We start from the raw sequence: 10,774 nt of genomic DNA, 5'->3' as shown, positions 1-10,774 counted from the left end.
TGCCAACATATAATTACTATCAGCTTCACAATTTCTGTCTTTTGTTTAATCAGGACTAACTAGACAATAGAGCATATTGGAAACCTACACCCCAGTTACCAAAGCAAAATGAATGATTGCTGTGAACATATGAATATAATCCTGTTAGAGCTCCACTTTGAAAATTTTAATAAGAAATAACTAACTGAACATATAGTTATAGAAACATACTCCAACATACAAGATTTCTTCCTTGTCAAAACCAGGCAGCTACAGAAAAACATGCTCACAATTTTTCCATCAAAGAAATTGTAGGTTGGGGTTATGGTTTGATAATTAACATCGGAAAACATTTAAATAAATACTGTAAGACTTCAGTTTTGTTTGAGCTAAATTGTGCTTTACCAAACTTTCTCACACTAAAAGGAACGTTTTCGTGGCTGCTCTAACATGCAGCGAGAATTGATATTGAAGGAGGCTCCATCCTGTAGAAAAACAGTATTTCATGTGCTTATCCAATAATCCTCCAATCCTTAACCAGCAGACCAATGCTCCACTGAGGGACTTCTAATTAATTTCTATTGTTAACCCTCTCAGCTGCCTCCCTCTCTTCGCTCCATGCTATTTGCTTTTTCCCTCTAATCCTGGATCCGCATACTCCAGCCATCCCCTTGGTCTCTCTAACTCTCTCTCTCTTTCTTTATTTCTATTCCTTCTCTTTTCAGGGTCTGGAAAAGGTGCAGAGCCAGATCCGGACAAACAGATTGATAGGATTTAGAAGGAGAAGCCCGGAAGGGGTATTAATAAGGGTGCTGCATAGAGGAGAGGCTGGAGGCAGGGAGGCGAAACTAGGAGACTTGTTCTGGTGTGTTGACCCTTGTGTTGTCCTCTGTGGCTAATCAAAGCCTCACTGCACACTCTTTGTGTCTCTGCAGGAATGCAATCCATGCGAGGTGGAAAACAGAACTCTTTGATGGTCATGGAGACTGATTGTGCCCGTAAATGCCTTTATGCTCTCTTTCTGACATGCTTTTTGAATTTAGCAGTCATCATCGGTGTCCCTAAACATGCCAGAGCAGATGAATGTGAGTAAGGACATTTCAAAGTTGCTGTCTCTCTGTTCCTGATTAAATCTGAGTTCTGAAGATCTGGATGACTGCGTTGTTTTCTGTTTGCCTCTGTCTTCATTTTTCCCCGTGGACGGTTGAGTCATTTCTGGAGAGCGCTGCAAAAGGCAGAACGAGGAGGGAATCGCACACAGTGAACATAAAACCCACACTGAGTTGTGGCATGTTAATAGTTTAGCTGCTGATTTGGTTCTGTATTACAGGGAAGAGAAAGTCACTGACTTAGATTAGCGACAACAAAAGCAGTGTGTTTTCAGCGGCACGTACCAATATTAAACCTCAACAACCTAATAGTGGGTAAGTGACTGCGCGTTCATAGTGTGCAGCCAAAGTTGCTCACCCTTTAAATACTTGTAGAGCTCACAGACCTTTTTGAAATTCACCAAATTTATCTGACTTCAAGGAAATGTGCATACAATGATGAACAAGCAGCCTTATGAAACATTTGAATATTTAATTTAGAATTAAGAATTTACCCAGTAGGATCAATGAACCATTGGATAGTTTGGAGTAGAATCAAATGCATAATTTGTTATGCATTCATGTATCTTCATGGTAACGCTTTAGATCATAGCTCGCGACTTTCAGGGTAAGTACAGCGAACTTACTTTGTACCTATTAGTAACAATGCTGTACCTCCCCAAAGTTTGCATGTTGTTATTAAGTAACAACACATTTTTTTTATCCATAGCTACTGCGGAGGTACAACGTTATTAGTACACAGTAATTTTACTGTACCCTGTAAGTCTTTGTTCCCATCTTTGTTTATACATTTGCTTGATATTTAGCTGCCATACAGCAAGACGATTTTCAGCTAAACTACAAAGTCACAGGTTTAAAAATGGTCAAAATCTTCTGTTGGCAACAGGAGTCAAAACGTCGTAACTCGGGTGCGTGTCAAGTTCTAAAAACACTGGGTTCTACATTTCTCATAAAGCCAATAAAATCATCCTGCACATCTTTCCACTTCCATGACCTCCACTTTCCAATGCGGAGCATTCCTATTGAAACCTGTGTGGTTTTTTTCACAGAATGTAGAACATTAGAATGTATCGCCTACATACAAATAAAGCAGTTTTCACCACTGTTCACGTGAGATTAAACAGAAAACTCATTTGAAAAAACTAAAACTAAAACTAAAGTTTGCTCCAAGTGCAGAAGGATGACAGTGATCCTTCACCACCTTCTCTGCTATTTCCCTCGCCCCAGGCCAAACAATGATTCAAGCATGTGAAGTAGCCCAGAGCCCGGTCAGGAAGGCCTGGCCCCAAGTTCACTTTCAATATGGCCGACATCTGCCGCTGGAGAGAAATGGAAACAATACAGTTAAATCAATCCAGACTGAGAGCAGGAAACAAAAAGACAGAAAAAAAAAGAGAGGAGAGTAGACAAGGTTTTGGTATATACAGTCCGTCCTGTGCAGTGACAGAACTCATTAAAGAAAAAAAAAATCCAACAATAACAAGCAGAAAAGGGACAACGTGAAGGGACAACACATCCTGCCGCCTTCGTCGAGTTTTTCCTTCAGTTACTCAGCAACATTTTTGAAATGGTTTAATAACCCTTCCATCCCACAGGAGGACCCCGACGCAGCATTGGTGAGGCGAAAAGCTTTTAAGCGATTACTTCCTCCCAGAGACCTCCAGGTCTTTCTGCGGGTGTGAGGTGATTGGCAGCCAGCAGAGCGTAAAGTAATGCAGCACTGATATGAAACCGCAGCGCTTGGTGCACAGAGGAATAATGATAACACTGAAGCACTGACAGAGCCCACAAACTGTCGTGTTTCCAGTGATGGATTGTTTACCTTGGGTGATATTCAGGACTGCTGAGGTTGTTTTTCAGAGCAGACAAGAAGGAGCTGCCGCAAATGGCTCTAACCGAAGGAGGAAAAATAACACAACGATGAAAGCGGGAGTGAAGCTTCACTGCTGCAGAAAAAGACCCTGTGAAATCCTCAAAGGTAACAGATTATCCATGATGCAGCAAAGCAAAGCTAAAAGAGGCTTCAGCTGTTGCTCCACCGTGTCCGAGTCAAGATTCGTTCAGGTTTTTGTGAGCTCTGGCTCATTCGGCAGCCTCTGACCTTCTCTGAAAGGCCCTTGTTTCTCCTTCGTTGTGCCAGCTGCACACACAGGCTGAAGCCGGCAGAGGAAGCGACGGTCTTCAGCTGAATGAAATTACAGCAATTTATGGCAAAATCACAGCTGTAACAACAAATATGCTGAATTCTGCTAGTGACCAAGACAACCAGCTCTATGGGTATAAACCATTTGACAAAGGGGCAGACATGCAAAGCCTGGAAAAATAAAAGCTGGCAATGTAATAACACCCATCAAAAGTCCAAAGACAATCACACACCTTCTGAAACATAGGCCACGTTAGGGAGGCTACACTGTACAGATCTGGTAACTTTCTAAAACATCTAGATTCTGAGACTGTGCTCCTATAAAATGCGACCAACCGCCAACCACCAGACACCAAGGGCACCAAGGTTGGTGTCTGGGTGGGGCCGTACCTGTTGGGGTGGGGTTCGAGCCCACTGCCTTCTGTTTCCCAACCCAATGCGCAACCACTGAGCCACCAGGCCCCTTTGTTGTTCCTGAACCACAAACAAAATGGGGGTTTGCACGTTTGCTTTTTTTGTGTTTGGGGTAAAAATTAGTGTGAAACTAGTTGTCATGCTGGAGCCATTGTAAGCGATTTAAGCTGCCATTTTGGTGCCTGGTGCCGAGGGAGGTGCCATTTAGCTCAATGGAATTTAGAGAAAAAACAAGGGAATGTGTTTTGTACCAAGCTGAGTCAAAGTTGGATCAAATACACAGGATCAGAAGTGAAAAAACATTTTTTAAAATATCCATAAAATGAGTTATTCATCAATTAGACTCTTACGGGAAATGAAATCAAAATGAGCTATTTTTGCATTAATTGGGGACTATGTGTTAGATTTCTACTAAAAGTCTTAGAACACTGATCCAAGTAGTTTGTGTCCAGAAGGACTGGTAGAGAATGTTCACACTGTTTTCTTAGCAGATGTACAGCTTCACGTTGGTGCTCTATTATAATGTGTTAATAGCATTTGCTCAACATAATAATGTTTGCAGGGCCGCATCACACCAGTCGGCAACTTGTAAACAAAACGTGAAAAAGAAATAATAAATAAGAGTTCTGCTGTGGGGCTGCCACAAACCCACTCAGACACAGATTTTATTTTATTTCGGTCCAAGTGGTTTTCCCCTGGGTGTGACAGGCAGCTGCACGCATTAAAGCCTCTGGCAGGAGGAGGCGGAGGACCTGTGAGCTCTGTAACGCTTCCTGACCATCCAGCTGGTTCTTCTCACAGGTGGCAGGAAGATGACTGCCGAGCCACCAGAGTGACTATTCTGATGACACTGGGAAATGAAGAAGTCCGACAGCCAAAAAATGTGCTTGTTATTGTCTTTTAAGGTCAAGCCAGCACTTTTAAATTATCAGAACGTCTTTAGATCTTGTTTTTAACGAGACAAGTTGGTGATATTCTTATTTATTGGGAGGGCGTTAGGGAGGTGGAAGTGTAAATGAATGAAAAGAACTTTTCATATGAATAATTGTAGCTAACGTCATTCACTAAAGGTTTTGTTTGGTGTATGAGGAGATGCCTCTTTGTTGGGATACATGCTGAAGTAAAGCATTTCATGATTATGCAAGTAGATTGCAATACAACGCACGTCACCAAAATTGTTCTGGAGATTTGGATTTAATTAAAAATACATTTTCCAAACGTTGAAAATATGGCTAATTTTACCTAATGTGAAGCTCATGCAATTTAACAAAACCAAAAGGGGCACAAACAGTTAGTGGTTTGGTGAAAATATGAATTGGTTGTTACCGCCTGGTGATCACTGACTAAAACAATATTATTCAAGCTGATCAATAACTTCAAATAAAATACACTTCCTGAGATAGACTGGAGACCCGTCCCAGACAGCTGGGATAGACTCCGGCCAGTAAGAAGTGCATACTGGTGATAACCAGTAATAATAAGTTAGTGGTATCATACAGTTAGAATTCACAGTGATTTATACCACATCACAGTTATTGAGAGATTGTGAAGTTTGGTTTCAGTGTTGCTAATGTGCCTTCGAGCAGAGACAACATGTAACTTAATGTAGTTCATTATTGTTCACATCAGATGTCAAAACATGCCTGTGCAGAGGGAAATTGTTCTGTGACATCTCAAACGTTGAACACAAAGAGCAGCAGGGAGCGACAGGTACACTCATGTTTGTGTTTTTGGTGCCCTTGAGTGATGGGGAAATTGCTAGAGGGTCACATTTCAAAACCTCCCATCACAGCCTTCAACATTTGATCTTCTTTTGTGTGTGTGTGTGTGTGTGTGTGTGGGGGGGGGTTCACGTGTACAAGTCCACGCCTGAAGAAAGGAAAAGCATTAAGAGAGTTTTTTTTTTCTACAGCAGTGATTGGTTATTTCAGAGATGTTCAAGCACAGAGGACAGAGGCTGAGTGCAGATCTTGCCATCACTTGCCATTTCACTGACATAATTATGGAAAAGTTATTGAAACGCTAATACGACAGCAGCTGACAACAAACCTTACAGCTTAAAAACTTCTCGCCAAAGCCTCTAAAGCAGTAAAAAGATGAGCGTGGGAGCCATAGCCAGGCTAGCTGTGAGTGAGCCACTCAGAGCATGGAGATTGATGGATTTTAAACACAACGCCACTGATGTGCACTGCAATTTTTCCATGAGTAAAGACAGATTTGCGGTGTGTGTGAAACAGAATTTGTCCCAGATTTTCTCTTCCAACACCACCACCCCCATTCTCCTCTCGTCTCTGTGGGCTGAATGGAAGGAGCTTTGATGTGGCACTCTGTCAGTGTTGTGAACGCAGGCCCAAGAGGAACCAGATGCTCTTTGGACTGGTTTGTGGTGGAGAGACATATACATGTAAAAAAAGAATAGAGAGAGAGGGAGAAGATGGGTGCTGGTTGAAGGGGGGTGCACAACATGTAGAGGCCTTGAAAGAGCCCCCCCCCCCCAATGCATAACCTAGAACCAAGAGGAGGAGTCTAAGAAGTAGAACATGAAAACCTGAAGCAGCTTTAATCAGAATGAAGCAGCTGCCATCTTGAAGCACACTATCCACTTCTCCCAAGAAGCATATGGAGGCTGCCCTTCAAAGGGAGGAGAAACAATAGATAAGGGAAGAGGCCGTTACACATAACTTACATCAGCCCAATACTAGTTTGGAATTTAACAATACAATTAAGAGGCAACCAATTTTTAACTCAACCCGCTGACTTCCCTATATTAAGATATCTCTCTGCTTCTAGCTGGAAAAACTCCTCCACATGACATCACCACGAGGAGTTGTGTGAATGGTGTCTTCTGGAGGAGCTCTGGAAAAGTAGGTTGACCATCATTGCAACCATCCTCCTGTGGATTGATGGTTGAACCACAGTGTTGCTGAAAATGTTGAATTAATGAAGCAAATGTTCAAATCAAATTGAACTGTTAACACCGATATCAGCATGGTATGACTGACTGAAGCCACTTCTTTGTATTTAAATGTTGCATTTTACCAAAATGTCTTCTGCTGACTTTGTGTATTTTCTTCTACTTCATTTAGCGATTTCCTACATTTCCCAGAGGGACACCAAGGGAACATAACTGAACTTGTTCCTTTTCATCTGTGGGTTTTCTGTAGGTGGAGGGAGGGAAGTTATTGTGGCCAGAAAATGAAAACCAAGCTGTCGCACAGAATGCAGGATGTTTTCAGGAACTTGCAGACACAGTATACTGCAACAACAAAGGCACGAGAAGGAAAAACTGCAGCGAAACACCAACTGTACTTTACAGTTTATTGACAAAATGTTTTAATAGTAAAGCAAATGTTTTTATGAAGTTATAAACCGTGAATAAGTACCCAGAGTAATAATAAGTCATCAGGTTTACAGTTATAAATCTGAGAATGACATTGTTATGGGGGTCTTGGGTTTTTCAGTTTCTAATGAGCCATTAACCAAAGTTATTCAGTCAACTGCAATCAATAAATCATGTTAATAAATCATGGGTTCGGCAATGCATCAAGTTCACAGTTCTAAACATTAATAATTAATATTGGCTTTTGGTCCATGTGTCCCGCAGCTCTTTTCCAGACACTGGGGCAGCCACGCAGTCCGTTTGGAGATGTCTCCCTAATGAATTATAGCTCAAAACCTACAAATGTCACAGATGGATTTTTTCCAGTTTAACTGGCCTACAGCTGTTCTTGTTACAGCTTTTACCCCTCTACAAAGCATCAGCAAATTAATTATTATTCCATTAGTCATTAATAAATAAACTGGGCCTATTAATACTTTAATCCACTGTGCTTCACCAGCGGTTGTTTTTCTCCGTGCTGACGTTTCCTTTAAAGACACTTCAGCCGCCTGAACATTTGCTGACACAGTGGGATTTCTATGCTGGTCCTGCGTTTGAAGGGCAGCCTGTCTGACCACCAGGCCACCAACAACCGCACCAGCATCAGCAGCATGACTGAACACAGGCTGAATCAAATCCGTGTCTTCCACGACTCTCTATAACCGCTCGGATTGTACCATTACACAAACCTCGGAATTGTTTTGATTTATGACCCCCATGCGACACTGCAGCGTCTGGCAGGAAGCCCACGGAGCTCCGTCTTCAAGTTCAATCACAAACACATAATTGAGGGCTTTAGGTATTTCCCCCGGGTCGCCGGTCACTGAGGATGATAATGCAGCTGAGTAGAGATGAAAGGTAGGAAAAAGCTACAGACAGAAACACTATTCTGACCTCTAACACCATCATTTCCCACCTCTGTCTGTTTAATGAGGACGAAAATAAGTTGCTCTCTTTTTACTGTTCACTGTCTCAACTGGGAGGCAAAACTCTACGCAAACGGTTTAATTTACATGTCAGATGCCAGTTTGTGCAAACCAGTGTATGTAAACCCAAACAGGACGATACGACGCAAAGCACAGTAAGAAGGATCCGTCTACTGTGATTCGAAGGCAGTCGAGCCCGGCAAAACAAAAATAACTCTAAAAGCTGATTTTGTTTATAAAAGATAGAAGAAAAATATCAGAATCACTTTAACTCTCAAGAATAATGAACATAAAAGAGTTTGACTTGTTGACATTGGTGGATAAGCGTAATGAAAACTTAACATGATACACGGAGTCAAACTGGAGCCTTAACACATGTATGAAATAAAAAAACACAAATCGCAGAGCTGCTCTAATATGAAAATCTATTTCATTTATTACATTACGCACACACACATACACACACACGGACAGAAAACAAAACAAAAAAAATTTGAAGCCCATAGGTAAAAAAATGTTGAAGTTCCAACAATGTTTATCCAATATTTTAGCAACGGAAACTGTGTCACTGTGCACTCCCACTCCTGTCTGGAGTCGGTTTGAAGCAGCCGCACAGATGTGTCAGAATGACCCCTGTGCACATCTGGCCAGGTAACGAACACGCCTGTTTGCCTCCGTCCTCATCTAATATAATATTTCCTGCCTTGAACAAGCTCTTGCGTTACTAAACCTACAATTGCTAGTTTCAGACTTTCAAAACGCTGATTTTTCCAGTTAGCATTGAGTCAGATGAAAACTGTTGACAGAAAATCTTCCAAACTATGCCAGCGGTTTATTTTATGTGGAAAAGTGCTGCCAAATTTGAGAATCCTCTTTGGTTTCCCTCTTAAAGATCAAAGGACGTCGGGTGATCTATTAGACTGGGCCTGCTGGCTCCACGACGACAAGACCACAGACAGGAAGCCTGTCCTTCCTTCACGGGCCCTTGTCATCAACAATACAACCACTCAGCAGTGTCTGACTCTCCCATAACTCACTGAGTATGTGCAACGCATGCCTGTTTGCATTTGTGTGCAACTCGACCCCACAAAACATGAAAAACCTTTCTCGTTTTTCTCTCTTGGGGTGTGTTTGTGCACGAGGACACGTTTGTATAAATGTTTTAGTCTTGAATGATACACAATGCCCACTACCCCTTGTTTAATCCTCAGGTGTGTGTGTGTGTGTGTGTGTGTGTGTCTAGGTGTGTTTGTGTGTGTGTGTGTGTGTGTTGGGTTCTGCTTCAGTGACCCTGAAAACATCTTTAAACCCTCTGTGCTTAGGTCACTGTGGAGCTCTGAGTGTTTGCCCAACGCACCCCTTTAAAAACAAAGACTAGCACGTTTTCTTTGGCTCAGACAAGAGATTCAACTTTTCTCCAATATCAAATAAAACTTTTGAAAAAATTCTGAAAACTATCAAGCAAGTATTTTAAGTAGTGTTTAAAAAGGCGTTTTATGTTTACAGCTCGGACATCATACAAATCAAATTTGCACCAGACTATATTGAGTGTTTTTAAACTAACTAGTTAGTGCAAAGGTTTGTGGGAACACGTTTGAAGGAGAACATTTTTGTATCTGTTCCAAACTCCAAGGCAAAAAGCTTGAGTGGGTTTCCATCCGTTCGTTTTCATGCTGTGGCTGACTTGGAAAAATTGGTGAATCAATAAACACAGTGTGACAGAGGCCAGTGGAAAGGGCTTTGGGGAATCCATGTCTTGGACTTTGTTGTGGTTCCTTCTGTTCTCTGCCCTCCGATTATAGATTCACACGTCTGCCTCACACAGTCGCTCTGCTCCTTCGTTCTCTGCATCACACCTTCTTTACTGATCCCAGTTGCATACAAGGCCACTGACTGCATTCATTCGGGGCTGAGAATTTCAGATGGATTCATGGCCGCTGCAGAAGGTTACATCAACCTAGGTCAGCTCCTTGGTGATAATTGGCTCACTGTTCAAATCGCAAACACTGCAACTTTCTTCTCCACTTCTTTCCAGTGTGCACCAATAATAAAATAACTAACTTACTAGGTCATTTTAGGGCGTTAGTATCCATCTTAAACTGGATTGTTTTCACACCAAGAAGTACTGGTCTCCATGTTTTGCTCCTAATCCTAATGTAGCTATGAAGGTCGTCCTACCATGTGGCTAAATAAACGTATTCTGCTAATAGAACCTTTCTGGGTCTAAACTGAATTTCTTACTCAAGTTACTGGAGATTTTCGTAATAACTACTAACAAATGATTCAGGATGTGTGAACCAATGTGGTTTTATCATTCGCCATCAAGTACATGGAGCCACATTTATGTAAACAACAAAAAATGTGAGTTAAAATTCTTTTCCACGCAGCCCATGCATGAAGTGGCCATCAGTTTTCGAAAGTTAGAAACGGAAACACTTCTTCTGATAGCACTTTGCTTTGATGTTTTCTCCTTGACATACACTTTTGCTTGTCTTGCACCTCACTCTCAAGTGGCTTTGGATGAAAGCGTCTGCCAAATCACCAAATAGGGGAAATAGAAATAGAGGAACAAATTCTGACACAATCCTCTCAGTTACAGCTGGAAAGATGAGATGATAAACACTTTGTTTGAAGCACGTCACACCTCATGTTTTTACTAGTCTGTCAGAAGACACCACTGAGTCTGCTGAGTCAGCTGCAGTATTAGTCGTGGGGATCAGGGCCACCGAGTGCATTTCTGCCACTGAAAACCGTCATTCTGCCTCTGGATTTGCTATTTACCAAACATGCAATAGCACACAAGGCCAATATTTCATACAGATTG

This window comes from Channa argus, chromosome 14, assembly GCF_033026475.1.
Source record: "Channa argus isolate prfri chromosome 14, Channa argus male v1.0, whole genome shotgun sequence".
Lineage (NCBI taxonomy): Eukaryota > Metazoa > Chordata > Actinopteri > Anabantiformes > Channidae > Channa > Channa argus.
This window is presented reverse-complemented; position numbering follows the sequence as displayed.